The sequence below is a fragment of the Mastomys coucha genome, unplaced genomic scaffold, assembly GCF_008632895.1.
Source record: "Mastomys coucha isolate ucsf_1 unplaced genomic scaffold, UCSF_Mcou_1 pScaffold15, whole genome shotgun sequence".
NCBI classification, from domain to species: Eukaryota; Metazoa; Chordata; class Mammalia; order Rodentia; family Muridae; genus Mastomys; species Mastomys coucha.
Genome location: NW_022196897.1, coordinates 123,119,276 through 123,144,869, shown reverse-complemented (window position 1 = coordinate 123,144,869; position 25,594 = coordinate 123,119,276). Strand labels below are relative to the sequence as shown.

At 38.9% G+C, this 25,594-nt stretch overlaps 2 long non-coding RNA genes across 2 annotated transcripts in view; both read right to left on the bottom strand.

The window, feature by feature from the left end:
- Positions 1-7,545: 7,545 nt before the first annotated feature.
- LOC116092382 lies at positions 7,546-16,856 on the bottom strand. The gene is made up of 3 exons (XR_004119236.1): positions 16,744-16,856; positions 16,508-16,628; positions 7,546-7,791 (listed from the first exon to the last, which is right to left on the bottom strand). It is a non-coding gene; the product is annotated as an uncharacterized LOC116092382 (long non-coding RNA).
- Positions 16,857-20,036: 3,180 nt separating this feature from the next.
- The window catches only part of LOC116092383, a 34,670-nt gene continuing 29,112 nt past the window's right edge, over positions 20,037-25,594 (bottom strand). Inside the window, exons 2-3 of the long non-coding RNA XR_004119237.1 lie at positions 21,912-22,085; positions 20,037-20,150 (exon numbers count right to left, since the gene is read on the bottom strand). This is a non-coding gene — a long non-coding RNA (uncharacterized LOC116092383). The remainder of the gene's footprint in view (positions 20,151-21,911; positions 22,086-25,594) is intronic.

The window sequence follows — 25,594 nt, the reverse complement described above, 5'->3', positions numbered from 1 at the left end:
ACTGTTTCAATGAACAATGGTTCTGCTTGGAGGGTGGCACAGACATTAGGTGAGGGTAAGAATTTTATAACCTGATTTTAAGTAACACTCTTTTGCTTTCCTATGCTTGAGTTCCCCTAAAGAGTGTCAGGATTCTGCTCCTGATATGGGATGGACTCACCTGGGTTCTTGCTGTTCTTCTCTTCTCATTTCTACAGGTTATGAATTCAAGGTGTTCCTTTTACATTGCCTATGCCTCAGAAATGAGGTTTGTCCAGCAGGGAAAGGCTTACCATGGGGTGGCACTTGTGTGGTAATTTAAATGAATGGCATTTGCAGCAGGTCCTACCTTAAGTAACCCTGGGCCTCCCTCCTTTGGGGCATAGCCATATGACTTCCTCTTTGTCTAAGACCTCAAGTTAGCTTGAGACAGCAAGACCAGAAGTGATTGGAAATTGATACACCTGGAAATAGTTCCAGGTAAGTGACCTTTAAGAACTGTTATGAACAAATCCTGGTCCTCTTCACGCTGGGATAAGTCAGGTCCACTTTCCAACAGCAACCCCCAGGAAGTTTAAGTACAGTTGTTCCTACAGTAGCTGCTTTGATGTCCCACCCACAAAAACAACAACCTAAGAAGGTATTTTATACTCTCCTGAGTCACTTTGCCTATACCATATATATGTTTCTTCTACCATCCTCCCACAGAAAAAAAAACTATCTAACATAGAAGTATTGTCTTGCAGACTGCCTTGAGGGCTCTACTTTTACAAGCAAATTCAGTTAAGACTTCTTGTGTTATGCAACATTGGAAAATAGTAGGGAGCATCCTCACATCACACCCTGAATCAGAGTGTATTCTGTGATTTTTTTTTTTAATTGTGCCTCAGAGAGTACGCAGCCAATCACAGCAGAACAGACTGTTCCTTATCTGGAGAAGTACATCCTTCTTAGATGCAGTCCAGCTTGGCCATCATACTGAGGAAAACTCAGGATGAATGTCATTCTGTAACATTGTGATGAAGTCTTTCCAAGGTAAAGGCTCCTTCACCCTGCAGCACTTTGCTACCTTCTGGATTAAGCATAGCCAGAGGCTTTCTTCTCCATGTTTCCTTTGTTCTCACAATATCTTAGGCCCAACATTAAAGTTTCTCTGAAATAGAGATTAGATTAAGTCACTCATCATATTTAGAGCAGGCCCTGTCACCATGACCTTCCTTCCCTTAACCTAAGAGTAAAGCTGTCACTTTTGATCTTGTTCTACAAAGCCTCGGAGTGACTTGACTCTTGGAGACTTGACTCTCAATCATGCCTCCTCTTACTTCCCTTGTCATTCCTTGATTCTCTTCACACTTGGTGACCTACAGAATTGCCAATTCCTTTAACTACTCTCTGTTCCTGTTGGTGAGTAGAGTTTATCACCTAACTCCTAGCCCTGGAAAAGAGCCACTAGCTCAGACTGGCTTTTTCTAGCCACCCCTGCAACCCTTGGCCCTTTTCCTTGGTGGTTTCTCCCTATAACTGTTAGTGTCTGTGACCTCTGTGATATTTTTTTTACCTGTTCTTGGTTGTCTATGACAATGTAAGCTTTAATGTTGTATCATTAGCATCAGGTGCCCAATACACGAGACAAAAGGTGCTTATTTGTTGTTCATTTGACTAGCTAATGAATATATACCTGTATATATTTGACTAATATATATATGATATATTATATATAAGATTTATATCTGACATATATATATATCATATACATATACATGTTAGTCAAATATGTACAGGTGTGTATATATGTATATGATTATATATCACATATATATCCATAAAATGTAAAAAAAACTTTAATAAAATCTATTAAATAAATATTCTAAATGAGATGTTTAGACATAGTACAGATTAAAAGTATAGTCTGTATTTCTTCTTAGAGGCTGTTTTATTTTTAAAGAAGTGATTCTTCACTCCCTGTGGATAATTTTCCTAATTATTTTTCTTTCTTCTTTATCCAACCTCAATTAGGATGTCTATAAATATGAGGTATAATAATTGATAAATTAACAACTAACTTAACTCATGATTCAAACAGGTCTATAAACGTCTATATCGGTTCATTCATGATGTAACCTGTATTAACTGAGTGACTACTGTGAGACAGTCCATTCCACAGACAGAAAATACTCGTGGTCGCATAGGGCTTATATTCTGCCAGTGCATAACATACAACAAATAATGAATATAATAAATATATCATTTAGTATGTTTGCTGAATATACTAGAGAAATCAGAGGATATTTCACTGAGAAGCTAGTTTCTGGGTGGTTCTGAATGAGTGAGTGCAAATTCAAGCATATGTATGTGCAAGGTACATTACAGTAGAAGACTGAGAGCAGGGCAGAGGCCTTCAAGCAGGAGCATGGCAAACTTGGTATGAAGAACAAGAGAAAGAAATGGTAGGAGATCCAGCCATAGGAGGATCTGGAGAGCAAGTCATATAAGACAATGAACAAATGTGCCAGCAGCTCATTCAACTAACTTGCCCTCCTGCTTGTTAGGTAAAGTAACTACTCATTTCAAAAGGTCTTGATATCACTGAGCTAATGACTTTATTATATATAATTGTTACTCAGTAAAATGATAGCTTTCATATTGTTCTTACATGGCAAAAACATTTTAATGATAACAAGCACAAAAGAGTAAAGATCTTTTTTTTTAAAAAAGACAAAATCAGTAGATTTGTATGTAATTGTTCTTATAGTGTATTTATTTTGTGTGTCTAGGTTTTCGTGTATGTATTCCCCTGTGCATGTGGACACATGTATGTAGAACCCAGGGGTCAACATCAAGTTCTTTCTCAATCACTTTTCACCCTATGTTTATGAGCCAAGGTTTCCCAGAAACCCAGAGCTGAGCAATTAAGCTGGAATGGGTGGCCAGTGACCACAGAGGTCCTCCTGCCATCTCTACTTCCAAGTTCTAAGACAGGTATGTGTCACTGTGTTCAGCTTTCTTTGTCCATTCTAGAGATTAGGTTCTCATGGTTGTCTGGCAAGCACTTTACCTACTGTGCTATCTCCTGACCTTTATTACAATAGGTTGGTCCAGATCTAATTCACATATAATGCAATGAATTAATTAGAAGTCTACCTTCCAGTGTATTTTCACATAGTCACAGTCATGGAAGCATGACCACGCTCAAAAAAAAAAAAAAAAAAAAAAAAAAAAAACTAAAACAAAAACAAGAACAAAAACAAAAAACCCTGCATTTTTCTTCCATCACCTCCTTGTCCAACTCCTGGGCAGCCACTAATCTACATCCATCTCTGTGGATTTGACCGTTCCAGACTAGTGACTTAGAAGGTTTTTGATTTTTTTAGATTTATTTACTTTATTATTGAATGGGTATGAGTGTTTTGCCTTCAGGCATTTATGTGCACCTTACTGTGCCTGGGCCCTGATGGAGTCAGAACCTGGCATTTGACCTCTTGTGACTGGAGGTAGAGACAGTTGTAAGCTGCCACGTGGGTTCTGGGAATCAAACACTTGTCCTCTGGAAGAGTAATAAGTAATCCTAACTCCTGAGCCAACTGCCCAGCCCTAATGATGGAGGCTGGCTTTGTCAACCATATATTTTCAAGATTGGGCCATGATGCAGTACTGTAATTTCCTTGACTAGTATTATCTCTTTATTAGTTTCTGCAGCTAAAGTGCATTTCATTGCCATCAGATATTTACCTCCTGTGAAAATTGCTGTACATTTATGTGCAAGGTTTTCTGTGGGCTTATGTTTGTATTTCAATTGAGCATATATCTAGAAATAGGCTATCCTAACTCTTAAATTATTAAGGACCTCTAATACTCCTGGGATTAAATGATAAATATTATCAACTCTCTACTTTGATTTGGTGAATTCATAAAGAACTATGAAATCAAATGTAAGAATCCCATAGGAAACTGTGTATCAAAGCTAATTAATTACACAATTATGCTTTGGAGACTAGGTACATGTTGTGAAAAACTGCAATAATGTAGGAAAGGTCATGTATTGAGTACACAAAGAGATTTGGAGTGTGTTTGTATATGTGTTCCACTGTGAAACTTTAGTAAATAAGGGAAATGAGAATGGAGACACACTGATATTGTGACTATTGTAGCATGTTGTTTTGTAAGTGACTTCTCAGAGGATTAGACCTCATCTCCAGGGTATACCCAAGAAGCAGCACTAACTAATGCTGCCTCAGCTGCATGGACAGACAGGATAGCGTAAAGACATCTTTTGAAACAACAAGGCCCCTTGGGCAAATATTCATCAAGTCATAAATCCTAAAGAGTCTCTTTAGCGATTGCCACTGTCAGAAGTATGGAGCAACAAGACTTTGGGGACTCCTAATGAAGCAGGGTCGCAAAAATGACAAGCAGTGAAAACCCAGGACTTTAGGCCTTGTTTGTAATGTTTAAAGTAATTTTTCCACGAGGGCCCATGGGGAACTCCTTCCTAAACATACAACTCTTCCCACCATAAAACTGCTTTTTTTCCATCTCTCATCTTAGGTCCTCCTAGGCTCTGGGATTTCCCACAAGATGCAGTGTTCACAGCTAGGGTGTATTGATGCAGGGTGTTGGGAACTGAGGAGGTGAGGTGACTGTGGCCACAGAAGTCTGACTTTCCTGTTTTGTGGGCTTGAGTCAACTCTAGTCTGCATTCAGTGAGAGCTCATACCATCTACTTGGTCTGACTCAGGCTGAGGGAGGAGTGGCCCTGCTCTGCTTAGAGGCAGTGGTGTCCAGTCCCAGCTCAGCTGAGTGGAAGCTGAGACCGTGGGTAGTTGTTGGTCTCAGAGCAGAGAGGAGGGGCCCTGGGGGAGGCCTGTGACCTGCTTGGGGACAGCTGGTGCTGACTAGTCCGAGAGTAACTGTTTACCCAACAAAACCTGAGGCCCATTCCTGTCTCATCTCTGCCACCCCTACCCCCTGCTGAGACACACAGCCTCTGAGAATGCACTGAGTAACTTCTGAAGAGCCACCTGCAGGAGAATACCTCATGCAGTTTTCAGGCAGTATGGAGTTTTCAGGCAGGAGTTCCAACATTTCCTCTTCAGCCTGACCTATAACAAAAGCTGAAGTGACAACCGTGTGGGTTATACTCCCCACATAGACAAGCATTCCAACACCATTCTAGTCTTTCCTATTAAAGTAGAATATAATAGGATATGGCAGCTCACACCCAAAATCCCAGCATTTGGCAGATAGAGGCAGGATATTAGAGTTTAAGGTTATCCTTGGCTACATCTTGAGATCAGCGCCAGTCTGTACTACATGAACCCCAGACTCTCTCTCCCTCTCCCTTTTTCCCTTTTTCCCTCTCTCCCTCTCTCCCTCTCCCTCATCTCTTCCCTCTTCTCTCTTCTCTCTCTTCTCTCTCTCTCTCTCTCTCTCTCTCTCTCTCTCTCTCTCTCTGTCTCTCTCTCTCTTTCTCTCCCTCTCTCTCCTCCCCCTGTATATATGGAGAATCACTCAAGGCACACAACCACTGAAATTGTCTTCTTCATCAATGACAATGAAGGAGCAGAAATAGGGAACTTTGACAGATTTTTTTTTCTTCCTTTTTCTTTCCTCTGTGAACTAAATGTCATGATGTTTATAAACTAAATAAGATCATACAAGTAGTTTAAAAGATCATCTCATTTTTCTCAGATGAATAAAAGTGATGGAAACCAGGTCACAGAGGTAAGAAATAGGCAACTGAACTTCACTAGGGAAGTTGGTCTCCTGCCTCCCAAGTCAATATTCCCTTCATCACCTGACAGTCAGCCAAGAAGTCAGGTCAAAGGCTCGTCAGAAAATATTTGCACCAGGTTTCCAAGGTTGCCTCATCCTTGCTATAGTGTTCTCACCCCACCTCTTGCCAGACCATGAGGTAGCTAAGAATTACAATGACCACATTCTGTAGTTAAATCAGATGATTTTCCCCTTAGATTTGCTTGAGTCATTAATATAATATTGGAGAAGAAAAACTTTCCAAGAAGGGGTGTGTTTAGTGATAGACAAAGTCCTAACATCACAAAAGCAGGTGTGGAGAAGATCATCAACAATGGTTAGTAGTACCACCTCTGCAGTCACTGAAGGCATGGTTCTCCACATTGATCAGTTGGCTTCCAAATAACAGTCCCCAAACCCTGGAGTTGTACAAATTCACTGACTTCTTCTGTAATTTTTATGTTTCTTCTCTCACTATGTTCAGTTCTGGAATGTGGCACCAGGGACCACTGACTTGGGAAAATATCATCAGCAAGGCATTATGTGACATGCCAGGCGATAAATAGACCAGGTAGGACTGATATAAATGATGGTAAGAGTGTGGATCACAACAAGGTGTCATTGAATAATTAGGATATGATAAATGTTGAATATTTTTGTCATTTTTATGCAACTTATCTCATCATAAATTTACAAATTTGAGTTTAATAACATGCATATAAACTGGCTTTCTAAACTAGAACTTGAAAATGGAACAGTAGACTCTCACTAGCAGCGACAGGTGCCTTCTGCATTCCTCTCAGTGCAATCACCTGTCCTAAACTTTGCTGGCTTAATTAAGTGACCGTGATACTACCCTCATAGGGATATGTAAACAGTAACCATAAATACGTGAAGGACCTCTGGCCTCTTTGTTTTTATTCCTAACATTACTGGTCCCCATTAAAACTGCTCTTCCCTGACAATGATGGGAAGAGCAAGAACCAGAAGTTCTAAACTGTGTTTCTGAGCACCACCCACCATATGCCTTCCACTAAGGCTAAAGATTTACACATTGTGCCTCTGCCCTAAGTGAAGTATCAAGCAGGCCAGCCTAACTGATCTCTTGTGACTCATCTGTCTGTGAAAGCTTGTATGATGTTTGCCTAAAAGCTCCATATATATCTAATTTCAGTGATGTCTGTTCCCATTTTGTTGGAGAGAACTTTAAGGTATAAGGTGTTAAATTATTCTACCCCTAAAGAAATAGCTGTGAAAGATCCAAGCCCAGGATTGATTGAATTTAAGTAAAATTAGACAATGATTAAAAAATTTGAATGTGAATGAGACTCTAACAGTCTCTAATAAGTAGTAAAGAAAAGAGGCACAGTAGAAGTTGCAACTCAAGAGAGGAGGCCCTGAAACCATTTTGGCCAAAAAATGTCATTGAAACAGAATACCTTTATGAAGATACAACTTAGTGGGGACGTGAGAGAGTGGGTTAGAGATCCATTATTGTATTGTACTTCTGATATGTAACAAAAATTTTCGTTCTTGGGGTAAGGCAGGCAGGTTAGACATACACTATCTGACCTGGGCTCATCTTATGCCTAGCATTCAGCAAGCTAACCTTGTGCTGCATAGTAGAAGAGAGGAGAATGACTGGGCTCTGCTCTAATCCTTTCTTATCTTCCTGCAGGCTAACTAGAGTTTTTGTTTGTTTGTTTGTTTTTGGTTTTTGTTGTTGTTTTGCCACACTCCCTTTGCATAGAACTGGCATATTACCCATGTACCACTTTCTAGTTGGCCAAATCAGTTTTCAAGAGCAGCCTGTACTGGGTACAGCCTCTAAGTTTTTAATGAAAGAAACTGCAAAGCTGCAGAGAAGGGCACAGATACAATGAAAAAGAAAGAATTGGTAGCACCAGTACAATACATTAGTCAAGAGGTTAGAAGAACAGTTAATGGGACATGTACTGTGATTACTATCTAGTGTGTATGATGCAGTATGAGCTCCAGACACTTCACTCCTTTTAACTGGTTCCTCACTTTAATTGGTTGTTTCTGGGTTCATCACAGTACCTAGAAAGGAGTTAGAAAATTGAAATCAGTTTCTACCCTATAGGACACTGATGCTCTCTTGTTGTTCTGAGTCTGACCAATCAGCAGCAAGAAGCTCTGGTTCTTATAGCTTACAGCATGATTTTGTACCCCACCTCAGACTCTCAACTATGTAGAGGGAAGTGTGATGAGGGTTGTGTGCCTCAATTCTTTGCTGTGGTTAGTGAATAACTTTTTCTCCCCTTTATTCCCATGTCACATATCTTCTCTTTGCCCTCCCTATTCTTTATCTAGCTCTCTTATGATATATGGAATCAAAAGAATTTGGTGCCCAATAACTGTAGAGCTGGACTATCAAGATAGAGACCTAGAAAATTTAAAAGGAATGAAGAATGTTCTCATGGCATCTATGCCCATAGGAATGAAGAATGTTCTCATGGCATCTATGCCCATAGGAATGAAGAATGTTCTCATGGCATCTCTGCCCATGACTCTTTCCCTTTGAGGTCACTTTGGCACACTGAGACTCTTAACTTGACCCACATGACTTGATCTTCCTTCCCTTCCAGGTCCTGCTAATCAGTCTCCCCTTCTCATTTCTTCAGGCTGTGGCTAACAGTGGCCTGCAATTTTTACAGTATCCTTTCTTTTTTTCCTTCCTTCACTCTGCTATGCATTTTTAATTAATCTCTTTGTCGATAAACCTTCCTGAATGTGTGCTAACTTTGGAGTACATCATATCCTACAGATATTCTACATAACAAACTCCCATGCATGTAAAAAAAATTCCACATGCTCCATGAAAGAAATGACTTTAACATATTGTCCCATCACCGTATCCAGCCCAACATCCAGGATATCCATGTGGTTCTGCCATGTTCAAATATAGCTCCTTTTAGACCCAAAATGTATTAACTATAAACACATGTTCTAATCTCTTTCCACTGCATAATGTCAAAAAACTAGATAAACTATGGAAAGCCTATAGTACTCTTTCTGGCATATTCTTTTTTGTCTATTACATTCTTTGACAATATTCAATATTATAGAATATGTTCTTTTTTTGAGACTACACAAGTTTCTCAGTCTGCCTCTTGATTGTACCAGTTCGAAAGTTGTTGAAAATCTCAATAGTCAGAGACTCTTACAAGAGGGTTGTCTTTTGAGTTGTCTAAAGGTTTTGTCCATAAAACTTTTTTAAAAATTCAGCAAGTTTTTATATTTACTTCTAGTCAGTCCCATATATCAAAAATCATAACAATTGATTCTTCATGTTATCCAAGATGCTTATTTTTGTTCTTTTCCAACATAATCACTTAATTTTTATCTTAAAAGTTGTTCGATTTGATGAAAATGATACATCAAAAATTTTTCTCTGAAATATTTGAATGATAGAGTTGAATTAAAAGTTGTTTTAAGCCCCAACAATTATGGAAGAGGGTTCATATTTCTGTTTTTCTTCAGATCTTCTATATGTGTCTCATTCTTTATGAAATCATCCTTTTCAAATCTTGGATTCTTTGTCAAGTGTAGCTGTGATAGCAAGGCTAAAATTCAGTTTTCTAGTTTCTTTCATTAACTTAGAAACTATGTTACCTGGTCCTGACTAAACTTCCTTATACAATAATCTCACAAATATTTTCTCCCAGAAACACACACACACACACACACACACACACACACACACACACGCACAATTTACCATGTTCTTAACCTTTGAAACAAGTTTGTTCAATGCTTACTACAAGTCAACTAATCCAGAGATACAGACTTTTGGGTTTTGACCAGTACACATCTAGAGAAGCAGCATATACATCCCTTTACTATAGTTAAGGTATATTATACTACACTATACTTTGGTATATTTGCAGGAAGAGTGCCAGAAATCTGATAACTTCTTTAATTTCAAAAAGTAATATTGAGAACGGATACAGAATATAAGATCAGGCTCATTGTATAAGAAGCAAGTAGCCCTAATATCAGTTGCTTTAAAACTACAATTCTCTTTTTTTCCTTTACTATCTATTTATAGATAAGAGTCACAGAATTATGGTATGTTGCTATCAGTTACCCATTTGCAGTAACAATTCTGTTTCTAGTTAAGGTGATAACTACAAATTAACCCTGTATATGCAGTTAATTTATACTGCACAGTTTGATTCATTATTCAACTACATGGTTAACAAGCATGTGTCTTAACATAGTAATTCATAGTGGCTCACCACAGTGAGGGAGGGGCATGGAAACCTCATACCTCACATCATCTCTTTACATATGACTAGAAGTGATATTCATCACTTCCATATACATACCAAACACTGGCATGCTTTCATTGTCTCTGTACAAGTTGAGCCCCAGCCTGGAATGTTGTTCTTCATGTATAGAGAGCCCTCTCTGAGTCTAGTTCTTCAATGAACCCTTCTGTGTGTCTAGGTTCTTCGTGGGGAAATTCCCCAATACCTCTCCTAGTCTTAGATTTCCTCTTTGTGCTGTCCAGAGTGTTATCCACATTGGCACAATAATAAATTGTTATGCTGAACTATCGCTAACATCTTTACATGTTTTTACTCCTACTTCATTTTGAGGTTCTCCAGACATAAAAATAACAAAAATGATAGCCCAGGCTTTCCGAGGGTGTGCTGTGTTTTAGACACTGTTTGAATTGTTTGTGCACATTGACTCATTTAATCTTGAACAAAACGCTATTATTACTTCCAGGTGAGGAATTTTTCTCAGGTGAGACAACTCTTTGACAGTAAGGTACTTTCCCAAGGTGAGTTTTGATTATCAAAGCATTTATGCAGCCCTTGACATGCAAGCCGGTTTGATAAACAGATTTCCATTACCTTTACATTACTTTGTCATCATTTGCTGTACATAAGCACTATATCCCACAACCATCTCTTTTCTATAGAAGACTACTGATGCCTCTGTGAGCTATTAGAAATTCTTGAATTGGGTCATATACCATCATCTCCTTCTGTGTCATGTTGTGGATGAATCCATAAGCCTAACTTTAAGGGAAAGTTTATATACCCTACTACTATACTTTTTAATGTTTAATATACTACAGGAAGATTCTCAGAAACCTAATAACCCATTTAATTTCAAAAGGGAATGTTGAGTATAAATATATAATGTAAGCTTAGGCTCATACTATAAGAAGAAATAACTCTAATAACAGTTGCTTTAAAATGACAAATAATTCCCTGTGTTAGTTCAAAGCTATGAACATATGAACATAATTAAGTCTCAGAACCCTGGTAAGTTGCTATCTGGTGTTGATACCCAAGATTTCTCTGTTATATTGTTTGTACCATGCAGATGACATTTAAGACATAACTCAATTGAAGGTAGCCAAGAGGACTATGGGAACATTTACTGATCTTGTCTCATTCCAGCTCAAATGCAAGAAGACAAAGGATACTTCCAGAAATAGGATCATGCTTCCTCCAATTACATCTGCTGAGCAGAAGTTACTCACGTAGTCATTTAAGAACAAGAAAAACTAGAATATATCACATTTATCTAGGAAGTTCCTTAGCTGGGTAGAGTAAGGATTTTATTCCTAACTATGTAAAATAGTTTAAAAATTAGTAGCATTTTGATTTAGCTGGAAAAGCATCTGTTTTCACTCATGGCTGGCTGTCATCACTGTCTGAGAGGTGGCTGTGTCTCAGACAAGTGATCAAAGTACATCAGAAGCTATATTCCTGCTTTTCTTATAGTCAGCTCACCATTTGTATTATTATAGGGAGGTTTTGCATGATTACTGTATCAGTCTGCACTTAACTTGTGGGAAGACAATTTAAAAACATACTATTTTAGTAGAAAACTAAAATTCAACTTTCAAAATAGACCAACGATTAGCTCATGATACTACACATTTGTCATGGGAGAAACAGAGCCTAGCAAGAATACTATCACACTAAAGTACAAGGACTGTTGTTTATTATTCATTTGTTACACTGCCCTTCCAAATTTTAAAATCGTGTTTTTAATGTAAATCTACCTTTCTCTGTAAAACAAAAATTAGTACTTGAAGGTTACTACATATGTCAACTCAGTGCTATAGGAGCAGTACATCCTGATACAAACAGATACAAGTCATTGACTTACAAAGAGCAAGTACAACAGTTTTATCAGTCACTCCTTCACCCCAGTAGTACAGATGGTTTTCCAACTATTTCTCAATGGCCCTTGAAGCTAGGCAAGGGCAGATTCCTGAGATTTGTACACAAGATGGGCAAATACACTTTCATCCAGTTTCCTTCCAAGCTATGAGAAAGACTTAGACTCTGTGAACACCCTTCTACGGTGAATCAACTACAGAGACATCCAGAAAGTTTTGTAAGTCTCTTAAGCTTTTACTTTTCAACAAACTCTTCTGTGTTTACAATGCACTGTACTAAATGTCTAAGACATGTGACCATAAGTCATTATAAAAATTTTAGGGCTGGCGAGATGGCTCATTGGGTAAGAGCACTGACTGCTCTTCCAAAGGGCCTAAGTTCAAATTCCAACAACTACATGGTGGCTCACAACCACCGATAATGAGATCTGACACCCTCTTCTGGCATGGCTGAAGACAGCTCCAGTGTACAATAATAATACAGTGTATAATAATAAAATAAATCTTTGGGTTGGAGCGAGCAGGTTGACTGGAGCAAGCAGAGGTCCTAAAAATTCAATTCCCAACAACCACATGTGAAGGCTCACAACCATCTGTACAGCTACAGTGTACTCATATACATAAAAAATAAATAAATAAATCTTTAAAAAAAGAATTTTAGATGACAAACATTGTTATCCATCCTTTGAAGATGAAAAAAATATAACTCAGACAGGATAAGCAACTTTCCTACACTTACACAGTATAACTGAAACTAGAAAGCAAGAATTTTTTCCATTTGTGCCTATTTTATACATTTTTTAATGAATTCTTATACACAAGTACATAAACAAATATACAAACCTGTTATTAACTTCTGTTATTGTTCACATTATTTCATGAAAATTCATAGGCTTGTATTACCGACTATACAAACAGTACTCCTTAATCCAATATTATGTATTAAAGAAAAATTGTTTCTAAGATGAAAAATCTAATAATATGTCAATGGAAAGAAATACACAGCTTTGAAAATCATTATTGATTATTGGAAGAGTGATGGGATTCACACAATAAATAATTCATTAATGAAGATCAGATGGTAAATTGGAAATGGTTAGGAGTAAAATACATTTTTTTAACTTCCATGTTTTCTATAATGGTTATGTAGTACAGTGATAATTGAAAAAAAAAAAACCAAAATATCACAGTGAAGGTTCATAAGTAAAATTACTAGAGACATTGAAGTATTATAAGCTAAGAAGAGTGTGTTTAGTTTCGCAGGGTCAAAGTCAGAAGTTTGATGGAGTCTTATTCCTTATCTAGTAGCTACTTTCCCATCAGGTCAATAGTTCTTCTTACTGTCTCATTCATATCTAGAAGGACCAGTATTTTCTCTGCCTCACTGAGCAGAGGGTAAGGGAATTCAAGAAGCTAGAATTCAAGGTTGTACTTACATGGCCAGCTAACCTGGAAACCTACCAAAAGCCAATGGCATAAGAATCACTGTTAGAGTTAGAGAAGTAGGAGGACTGTATCCTAGAACCAACAACCTGAGTGGGGAGATGCAGAGGTCTGGGAATTACCATCTATCTTTGTAAATGATCTTGCCTATTAAAACTAAACTGGCTGAGAATCCTTGCCCACAGAAAGGTAAATAACCATGATGAACCAGAAAAAGAAAGAAAACAAAACAAAACAAAATAAAACCCAAAGCTACCTCCTGCCTTTTGCAGCCCTCGGCTAGGGACAAGGTTCCTTCACAGACTCCCCTTGTGACTTGGGACACATTTCTTAGCTTTGCTGGCCTCTTCATTTCTTTTGAAGATGAAGCAATCTCCATCCTTTTCCAGGACCTTCCCAAACATATACTGAAGTCCTTTATTTTATCACCAAAAGCTTTGCCCTCTTAGCACATTAAGGAATGCCTTCCAGGGTGGGAAAGCATTCATTCTTCCCCAGAGAGACTGTCCAGGCTGCATAGCTCATTGCAACTATGCTAAATATTCTCTGAGTTGGTTGAAAAAATACAAGCAGTATCTGCTGAACCTACAGAAGGCCGGACATGTGTTCTCACAACACTAGACTTCTAATGAAATTCAAACCACCGGATTCTTTAACTTTCCTAAACACTATCTCTGCCCAGAGGGTATACTCTGTGAAGGCTCTGTTGGTGACAGCAGCTGACTGTTTGGGACAGAAGGTGGCCGGATTCTGCAATGCAAAAGCGAGGATCTGAGAATCCAGTGGGTGGATGGCCAAATGCTCCTGGGACAATGGCTTATGGCTTTTCTCAGTGGCTCACACAGTGAAAGGAAACCTCTAGCATTTCATAGGATAAGAAGGGATCATAATTAGAGTGACTAAAATAGCACTGAGGCTGAGCTGACGATTTGGAAGATGGTGCCCATTCAGAGTGAAAGGGAAGTAAAAGACACTGGGGGGGGAGGGGGGCTAAAGGGGACAGAGGCAGTTTCCTTGAAAGACCTGAAAGTGAGCAGCAGGAAAGATGAAAGGATAGGGGTTCCACACAATAGCATATTCTTCTCCACAGCACCTAATTCTCCTGCTCAGTATTCATCACTGTCGGGCTCTGTGGAGCATTCAATGGGGGCTTTATGTTGAGCCTCATTATCCACTCAAAGATAGGGGGCACACCATGCAAATGAAGCCAAGCCTACAGATACGCTGTTAAAATACTGCAATTTGTCAGCATTTAGATAAACAAATGAAGGGCATACTGTGTGTGGGAGGTGGACCCCCGGGAGCTTTCGGGGTATTTTGACACTTATTGTGAGAAATATCTTAAATGTCCCCAAAGTGGCTCCCTCCTTATCATTTAGAGAGAGGATAAAGAGTTGCTAATTTGCTTATAAGTAAGATAACTGGGAGACTAGAAGAATCTCTGCTTTCATCCTTTGGTGTTTATTCCGCTGATTAATGTCCTCATTAGGCTCAAGCTTCCTGGCTGTCCGTTGCTCACACAGCCTCTAGAGGAGACACCTTTTAAGCCTTTTAATCCATTTGCAGAGGAAAGCTCATGCCCAAGAACAAGAATGTGTGCGCGTGCGCGCGCATTCGAGCACACACACACACACACACACACACACACACACACACAACCGCAGCAGCAGTAGCAGCAGCAGCAGCAGCAGCAGCAGCTTTAGCAGCTAGTGATCTTTTTAGGAAGGTGAGTTTTATGTCTACCCAGAAGAATGTGAAAACATTATTCTCAGTCCATGGAGAAACAAGATTTTAAAGCTCCTGTTTTTGATGTATTGCTTTCCTTTTTTTTTGCAGTAACTTTTGGGATGTTGATTAAAGAGAAACACAAAAATTATCCACGTTAATTGTTCTGCATTTGCAGGCTTCATCCCTTCTGTCGGGGGAGGAGGAGATGGGAGCACTTGTTAAAGAAAATCTGCGAAGAGGCCAACAAAGCCGCCTTTGGTGATCTAGTCCATTCTCTGGTTTCTTAAAAGACTTTTAATGATGCTCTGGTGACAGTACCTTAGAAATCAGATCGAATCAATTGTAGCACAATTTCAAAAGCGAGATTATGGGACAATGGATTCCCATTCCCTCCCAGAGCAAGCATGGCCACAAGGCCGCCTGCCTAAGCTTATCCACAGCTGTTGCCCAACCTAAAGCTGTGGGGCACATCCCTATCCTGCCCCAACTAGGAGCCAACCCCTGGTGGCATGAGCTCCCATCAATCTCCATTTATTCCACAAAGCAAGTATCACTAAAATCTCATTTGTGATTCTTTGCTACTCAGGCCTCCACACAAACTTTTCTTTGTAAGAGAATGATGTGGACTTAATTAAGTGTGGTAACTTATATGTAAGGCTGCATTGAGAGTGGAGATGTGGTGCAGATGCGGTGTGAAATGACGGCGAATTACTCTTGTGAAGAACACAAATCGGGGTGAGTGACCATTATTTAGGACCAAAAGAAGTTACTGGGCACTCAATTATCACTTCCTTTGTTAGCACAGCGCACCAGATGGTTACAACACTGAAGAGTTTTCTATTATCCTAACATTTTCTTAGACTGTCTTTTCTTCTTCTCCAATTTTCCATAAGATGATTACCTTCTTATGGGGAGTTGATTGTTAGTAAGGATGCTGGGGGTCGTGCACAGATTCCATGGGGAGCGGCAGGAAAGGGTGTGCCTAGAGCAGGAGAGCTGCTGATAGGCTGTGCTATAGAACTCTGGCCACACTCCTTTTGCCTGGATCTGCCACTCCCTCTCTGCCCTCAAATCCAGAGGACACAGTATTCGAATGTGACCGGCTGCTCTGCCTTCTGTCAAGGCATTTCCAGCCAAGTGAGCAGTTTTTTTTCTTTCTTTTTCTTTTTTCTTTTCTTCTTTTAAAGGAACAAGAGGTTCTCAGTAAAATGAATGTCCCACTCATTGGCAGCACCGAGGCGTCAGGTGAGGACAAAAGCAGAGGAGCTTTTGAATATAGAGCTAGTCATTAACTCGGGGCACCCAACTCTATCATCCACTCACCCTTTCCTGGCTCCAGAGAGTGAAGGAAAAATAACAATCCACAGTAAATAAATAAATAGAACTCCCCACCGTGGAAACCTATCAGGCAGCAAATCCTGACTTGGAACTTACAGAACTGGAGATGACTGAGATGAGCCTATGTTCTTCCCACCCTCAAAATCTTCCTTTTCAAAGGCAGAGACACTGGAACTAGGGCAAACACCATGTTACTGCCTTGTTTATTGGTGAATCACTGTTTGGGGGAAAAAACATGAAAAAGGTTTACTATGGGAGACCAAGCCGTTTTAAGCAAATTCCAAATTGGTGGACTATAACTCATAGGAAGATGAGAAATAGCTTCTTCTAACCATGACTCTGCCCTGGGTCCATCTCTTTAAAGATCCCCTGTCCCTCAGTGAGGTTATACCATGCAGCAGTTTTCAGACTCCATGCTCAGCCAGCCAGAGACCCTTTAACCTCTCCACCCTGTTGTTATGGTTGCCTCTGTTTGCTAAACACAGTGATGGACTTCAGGCACTGATGCCTCTGTGACTTCTCTGTTCAAGACAAAGCCAGCCCTGGTGGTGTCTGCTGGAAACCTTATCGTGTGGCTTTCAAGGCTGGCACCCACATCCTACTTTGGGGTTAGCCAAATAAAATTATATTTTGGTTTAGTACTGCTAGCTCTGAGGAAATGATGGGTATGATCTCTGGTTCAGAGTTTATGTTTATTTAAACTGTGGACACTGTGAGACACACGTCCATTTTCCATAACTGAACAAAAGCTTCCCCTTCCTACCCACTCCCCAACAGCTTCCAAAAGGAAACCTTGGCTCTCTCATCCTCCTGAGTGAGTTCTTATTTAAGGCTACAGATGCCATAGTATTACTGGGTCGAGCAAAGGCAAATCCAAATGATGCCAAATTATAACGTAAAAAGGAGACACTAAACACCAAAAGCTGTTTATTACACACAAACACATAAAGCCACAAACATGCATTGCAGAGATCTAGTTTCAACCTTGACTTTCCTGTAATAAATGAAACAGGCTGTACTAGCAAAGTGAATAATCAAGTGGTGATAATGTCTGGTTTGCTTAGATTGCATCAGAAACAGACCTTTTCCTCTAATAACAACAGCAACACAAAGGACTCATCAGAAATCCCCCAAACCTGACTTTGGCTGCAAATTAAAAAGGTTATATAGCCTAGGCCCAGATACATTTCCATAATCAAATGCTGCTTTCATTTTTTTCTAAAATGGACTCAAAGTGTGTGGTGAATATCTTTTTATACGACACGGTAATCAACTTGAGAGTTGAGAAAAGGGTTCAGACAAAACTTAAGGAATAATTAAAATTTAGGCTACTTGTTAAGGCCAGATAAATTCATGAGGTTTAAGTGACACTTGAAATCCACGTCACAGTGCTGGTGACTGTATCTAGAACATGAGGTGCCCAAACAGACAAGAGACTCAAAACTCCCAAGTGCTCTATGCCACTGGAAAAGCCCGCCCTTTTCACTCTTCAGCAAGGGGTTAGTCTCCTTGCCTTTTTTCTCAGTTTGGTCATGGCTAGAAGAAGAGAGCTGTCCAGTGCTCACACACATTTAGACATAAAGAGTGACAGAGATCTGGCAGTAAAATAGGTAAAGGCATGAATTAGCTGAGGCTGGGTGGAAACGGAGCTAAACATGTGAAAGGATTGTTTTCACCCTCTTAAGTTTTTACACTCTTTATTGCATAAGGAAGACACAAGCCAGAATCATTCCCTTATCCTCTGTGATCAGTTTTAACAACATCAATAAGTCAATGGTAGGAACTGAGGTATGAGATATCTTGAGAAAATATTCAGGAAGATAAATGACAGAAGCCTGGGTAATTCTTCTCACCGGGTAAGTTATTTATGAAAGTTGAGGACCTAGACTATTATGTATGTTTCTAATTTTCAGTGTTGGCACCACTTTAGATATATTGCAAAAGTTAAGTTAACGTTGCTCCTGGGATAAATCAGGACTATAAGCCAGGAGTTCACAGTGGAGTGTTACAATTCAAGTTATTTCAGTCAAAGTGCACTATTTCAAGATCAAATAGAAAGAAAACTAAAAGAACCAAGCAAAGGGGTGATTGTAGAGGTGGGTGCTGAGCTCAAATGATTCTGCATGCTGCAGGATCCTGTAAAGGGCTTTGAAGATGTGTGGGCTGAATGTAGACAACTCTCACATACTGGCTTATCCATAGCTGAGGCTTCACTTTTAATTTGAAAACCGTCATCAGTTTTACTGATATATTCCCATTTAAAATACAGAACTTTATTCCATTTGTTTCCAATAAGAACACAGGGATTATCAGGGAAAAAATTACAACTCAAGATAAAAGTTCTACTAAATCTATGACATTTTGGCAACATCTTAAAAATTTAAGCTGAGCTTAAAGAGGGGTCAAGGACACCACAGAAAGGACACTGCAGAATCAACTAACCTTGAAGAGATTAAACTATCAGGGAGTCTGCAGGGGATTGACTTAAGTCCTCTGCATTTATGTAACACTTGTGTATCTTGGTCTTCTTGTGGGACTTCTTACTTTGGGATCAAGAGCTCTCTGTGTCTTTTTAAGTGTTTTTAGGACCCTTTTCCTCCTCCTGGGTTGCTTTGTCTAGCTTTAATATGAGGGGACTTGTCTAGTCTTACTGCAGGTTGATATGCCATGCTTGGGTGGTATCTGTGGGAGGCCTGCCCTTTTCTGACAGGAAACAGTAAGAGGAGTGATTATGAGAGAGGGGAGGTGGGGAAGGAACTTGGAAATAAGGAAGGAGAGGTATAATATATAAGAGGAGAATAATTTTTGTTTTGTTTTGTTTTTCAACATAAGGTTTCTCTGTGTAGCTCTGGCTGTCCTGGAACCAGGACCAGGCTAGCCTCGAACTCAGAAATCTGCCTGCCTCTGCCTCCCAAGTGCTAGGATTAAAGGCGTGCACCACCACCGTCCAGCTGAGTAGAATAATTTTTTTAAAAATTAAGTAAAAATAATAAGTTGACCCGTTGCTACTTGAGGATTATCTGCAAAAGTTATCTCTGATTTTGTAGTTTGGAATTTGAAGCTTCTTTTCATAATGTCTTTTTTTAAAGTTTTACTTAAAGTATTTCTTTTAGTTTTGAGATTATAGTATAATTACACCATTTTCTGCTTCCCTTTTCTTCCTCCCAAACTTCCCATACCTTTGTTCTCCTTCAATTTCATGTTCACTTTTTATAACAGCTGTTGTATGCATATTTGTATATACATATATATTCCTAAACACATAAATACAATTTGCTCGTTCTGTGTACTATTACTTGCATATGTTTACAGAGCTGATCATTTGGTACTGTGTTGTCAATTGGTATGTTTTACTCTGTGAAAGACTATGTCTCCTAATCATAGAATTCCTTAGTTGCCTACAGAGTTTTCAGTCCTCGTGGGCTTTGCATGTTTCATTTCCATGTGGCTTTTCTTGTGGTCCTTGTTCAGCACATACTTAGGCAATTGTGCTGGTGAGACTTCATGAGTGTAGCTTGTGGCATTACCGAGAGACACACCCTCACAGCATACTTCCCGATCTTCCAGCTTTCAAAACCTTCTTACCTCTCTCCCACAATGATCCCTGAGCCTTAGAGTTGTTTTGTAATTTTAGGTATTAAACTCTAAAATTCTGCATTTTGATCTTGTGGTTTTCTGCAAAGGTGTTCTTCGGTTGCAAAGAGAAATTTCCATGATTATGGGTGAGGACTACACATATCTGTGGGCACAAAGACAAATATTTAGAATGTAGTTAGGGATTTATGCTAATTGAGCAAAGTGACAGTTGTGAGTTCTTCTCTAAGATCTATGACTTCACTAGCCCCGGGTAGTTGGTTATGTTCCCAGTACCAGGCATGATTTTCTTCCTGTTGTGTGGGTCTTAAGTCCGATTAAAGAACTGTTGGCTACCATCAGGTTATGTGACCCACTACTGCACCCTTAGGATTACTGGGCCATTGTTGTGGTTTACATGCTCATAGCTGGGTGGGACTATAAGTTGCCTCCTTTCTTGGGAAGTTTATATGGTGCCTTCTGGTACCATAAAAACCAGTCTTCAAAGAGAAGACATTTGGGGGGGGGGGCGGGTTTCAGCTCAGGGCCTCTCAACCCTGTGTCTGAAGTACAGGCATCTACAGTGACAGGAAAGTTAGTCTCATGCCCTTCAACGAAACAATGTTTTAATTTTAAATCTTATTCTTTTTAATTTTAAATCTTATTCATCAGCCACATTGAGATAAATCTGAGTACCTGATATTTACTTACTTAAGCATATAATTCAATAATATTTAGTGTTTATATAACATTGCATCTATCCTCACAATACAGTTTTAGAATGTTCTTATCAACCTCTAAATTCCATTTTGCTCATTTCCAGTCAATTCCTGTTCTTACCTAGGTGCCAATAAAATTTAGTTTCTATTTCTATGATTTTTCCCTTTTCTACACATTCTATATAAATTTGCAATCATATGCTCCTTAGTCTTTTTTTTTTTTTTTTTTTTTTTTTGGCCTGGTTTTGATTCTAGTTACATGATAGTTTAACTTTCACCCGTGTGTGTGTGTGTGTGTGTGTGTGTGTGTGTGTGTACTTACTGTGTATGCAGCCATGCATGCATGTGCATGTATATACAGATGAATATGAAAGCTACTTGTTAACATCTGATATTGAGTTTATAATGTCTCCAACTCATTTCTTAAGGTTCACCTGTGTATCCTTAAGCTTTCTGATTCAGCTAGACTACCTGACAGGTAAACCCTAAAGTTCCTTAAGGTTCCACTTTCCTAGAATTGGCAGTATTGGCCTGTGTTACCACTTCCCATATTGTATATGAATGCTGGAGATCTGAGCTAAAGTTTTGTTCCTTATGCAGCAGGCACTGAACCACCTCCCCAAACCTCATTTTCCCTTATATATTAATTGCTATACATTTTATGAACATAGGACATTTTGTTTGAACATTCATCAGTTTATAGATTATTACCAGTTTTGTCTACTATGAATGATAATGATGTGAATATCTATGTTTAAAAACTGAAAGAATATACAAGCTCCTTTTAAATCCAAAACCCAAGAATACAGTGTGTATGTTATAATCTTATATTATGAGTGAAAAAGTGTGTAGACAGATAGTTTGTGTAGCTTCTGAATTTAAGAACTACTATAGGAGAACAAATATATCTGGCTACCAATACTTTGGGGATTTGGAGGTTTTCTAAGGAAGGCAGGCATTTGACTTCCAGGACCTCGGCAGCCATATGTGCTCAGAGGGAGTTTACACAGGAGTCACTAAGATTTTAGAGCAACCATTTCTCAAATCTGTTTGAAAATATCTTTTTATCTTCCAGCTTTTAGGAATCTTGACATTTTTTCTTTCTGAAATTCAGTTTTCTTCCCCTTCCTCCATTCTTTCTTATTTCCAACCTGATGACCAATCTGTAGGTTCCCTAATTTGAATGTATAGTCACTAAATGAGCAGACCTTTACAGACATCCATTACTTTAACAGATAGAGAGGTAGAGAGCCAGAAGAGATGGACAACGCCCCTCTTGAAGTCCCACGTCTTCTTATGTCTCATGTCTTCATTAATTTGAGTCCAATGAATGAAGTTCCCAAGCATCTTCAGGTGTGGAAGTCAGGAACACTAGCTCCAGGCTACAGAAAAAGTACGTTTGGTTTAGTGTTGCAAAGAACTCAATGATGTACATGTCAAATATGACCTCTGACAAGAAGCTCAAATATAAATATCATTGTACAATTACTTTTATTCTTTCATTTGACAGTATTAACAAAGTATCTGTCTTGTAGCAAAGATATAACAGTTATAAAACTAGATAAGATTACTGTCTTATTAAACTTATAACCCAGGAGGAAATCAGAGATTATTATGTAATTAACAAACAATAAATGATATAAATAATAATAATGACACAAACCAAAAATAAATTTGCATTTGAGTTAAATGCTAAAAGGAAATCTGTCAAGAGATTCCATTTAATTAGAAAAGGGAAGAACAGTTAATTGTAGGAAGAAACCTGAAAGCTGTAATCTGAGATATAAATAAACTGTTTACATTTAAATTTTATTTTATTTTTTTCTGTGTATAAGTGTTTTGCCTGAATGTATGTCTGTGGTTCTCATGCTGTCTTGTTTTCCTAGAGGCCAAAAGGTGTTGCATTTCCTGGACAGGAAGTAACAGGCAGTTGTGAGCCAGCATGTGGGTTCTAGGAACTGAAACTGGTCCTCTGGAAGAGTAGCAAGTACTCTTAACTGCCATATCATCTCTCCAGCTCCAAGAAATAAGAATTAATTAGGTGAAAAGAAAGCCATAAGAGCATGGGGAGCCATATGCATTGGTTGGTTTTATATCAATTTGACACAAGCTAGAAACACTTAGGAAGAAGGATTCTCAAGTAAGAAAATGCATCCATGTTATTGGCCTTGCACATGATCTTGATTAATGATTGATATGGGAGGGTCTAATGCACCTCGGGCAGGGACAAACCTTGGGAGATGATCATGAGTTGTGTCGGAAAGTAGGCTGATCAAGCCATGAGGAATAAGCCAGCAAGCAGCCCTCCTCCACAGCCTCTGCTTCAGTTTCTGTCTAGAGATTCTTCCTTAAGGTCCAATCTTGACCTTCCTCAGTGATCAAGTATAACCTGCAAGTTTCAGAACTTGAAATAACCCATTTTGTCCCCATGTTGTTTTTGGTCATGGTGTTCTGTCAGAGACTTAGAAACTTTAAAAAATTACACCACATAGAAAAAACTGTCACAGAAAGAAGCACTAAGAAATTGAACAGAGAGAGTGGGGAAGAGTGGAGAAAGAAAAGAAAAGAGAGAGAGAGAGGGAGAGAGAGAGAGAGAGAGAGAGAGAGAGAGAGAGAGAGAACTAAGTACTGTGTGATGGCTTCACTGTCAACTTCTGGGTTCAGGATCAAGTAAGAGGCTTGTGAGCCACCCCTCTGGGTCTGTGAGGATTTTTTTTTTCTAACGAATATTAACCTAGACTGGGAACGTGTACTAAATATGGGTGGTATATTCCTATACCATTGCTCAACTTCCTGACTAACAATGATGAAATGATGTGCTCAAACCATAGAAACTAGGAATCAGAATCAATCTTTTCTCCCTTAATTTGTTTCTGTCAAGAATTCTGTTATAGCAATGTGAAAAATAATCTAACACATATCATTCGTACAAAGGAAGAGAAGAAAACCTTGTTAGTGTATTACAAAGTCTAAGATGTGGGTGGAAACCAGGTGGATAAAAGAAGAGGTGGGTATAATGTGTGCTCAGAACAGGACATATGTGCATTTGAAACTAATGGGGATGAACCTACTCTTAATCATTCTGAGGGAGTAGATTGGAGAGTCAAAGTTGGAGAAGGACTGAATAGGTGAAGTTAGACTTACTTGGAAAGAGTGCCAGTTTTCCATAGTGAAATGATAACTTAAGTTGTAGCAGTGATTAGAGATTTGGAAATATACAATATTGAGATTTATTAGCAAAAGAAAAATGTGGTTAGATTGAGGAGCAAAGAAATGAAGGATAATTTCCATAAAGAGATAAATGCCAACATTTATGTTGTAGAGCTCAGATGAAAGTCAGGCTGTAACTTACTTTGGAAAAGAAGGATTTGTTGGGAATTTAAGATACTTAGTTGAAGTTAATTTGTATAATTATAGATATCTCAAAGTTTAAAGACATGAATGAAAGGTTAGACTTTAAATCATAGTGGTGCATATGTAAGGAGAAGTATGTAGCTAAAACATTCTAGAGAGATTATGAATTAAGAAAAGAAAACCAAAATCTAGTCAGTAAGTAGAGAAAAGGGTCCAGTCCTAAGTTCAGAAAAAGCCTTTTACAAATGTGAAACATTGATACAGAAGCTATGGGGAGCTGGTGTGCCAAGAAGGAAGAATCGATAACAAGTGTGGCTGTGAAGAATGGTGGTAATGAGTAAATATCCTTTGAATTTAATGGTCTTTAGTCACAAGAATCAGAGATTATTTCAGTCAGGGTACCGGGCCATGCACTTACCGGAATGAATTGGCTATTATATCTACAGATTTCCAGCCCCAACAGATTTCTTATCCCCAACAAAAGAAATCATTGAAGATAATGTAGCTAGCTGACTCTTGAGTAATTGGAGAGGAGACCCAATCATCAATATTACTTGTCAGGGTAGCCACAAGCCAGATTAAAATATTTTCTCAACTCTAACTCACATTAAGTACCTTTCTTCATGTTGCTGCTCTATGCATTATATTAGAATACAATATTGACTCTCAAAATGTTTGTTTTTGAGTTGAACTGAAGACTGATTCTTGTTATACCACTCCTGGGCATATACCCAGAAGATGCTCCAAAATGTAATAAGGACACATGCTCCATCATGTTCATAGCAGCCTTATTTATAGTAGCCAGAAACTGGAAACAACCCAGATGTCCCTCAACAGAGGAATGGATACAGAAAATGTGGTACATTTACACAATGAAGTACTACTCAGCTATTAAAAACAATGAATTTATGAAATTCCTAGGAAAATGGATGGATCTGGAGAATATCATCCTGAGTGAGGTAACCCAATCACAAAAGAACACACATGGTATGTACTCTCTGATAAGTGGTTATTAGCCCAGAAGTTCAGAATACATGAAGAACAACCCACAAACCACAAGAAACTCAAGAAGAAGGAAGACAAAATGTGGACATTTCATTCTTTCTTAAAAGGGTGAACAAAATACCCACAGAAGGAGTTACAGAGACTAACTGTGGAACAGAGAGTGAAGAAAGGACAATCCAGCCGATATAGCTGTCTCCTGAGAGACTCTGACAGTACCTGACTAATACAGATGTAGAGGCTCACAGCCATCCATTGAACTGAGTACAGGGTCCCCAGTGAAGGAGCTAGAGAAAGGACCCAAGGAGCTGAAGGGTTTGCAGCCCTTTAGGATGAACAACAATATGAACTAACTAGTACCCTCAGAGCTCCCAGGGACTCAACCACCAACGAAGGAGTACACATGGTGGGACTGATTGCTCTGGCAGCATGTGTATAATAGAGGATGGTGAAGTTGGTCATCAGTGGGAGTAGAGGCCCTTGGCCCTGTGAAGGTTCTGTGCCCCAGTGTAGAGGAATGCCAGGGCCAATAAGT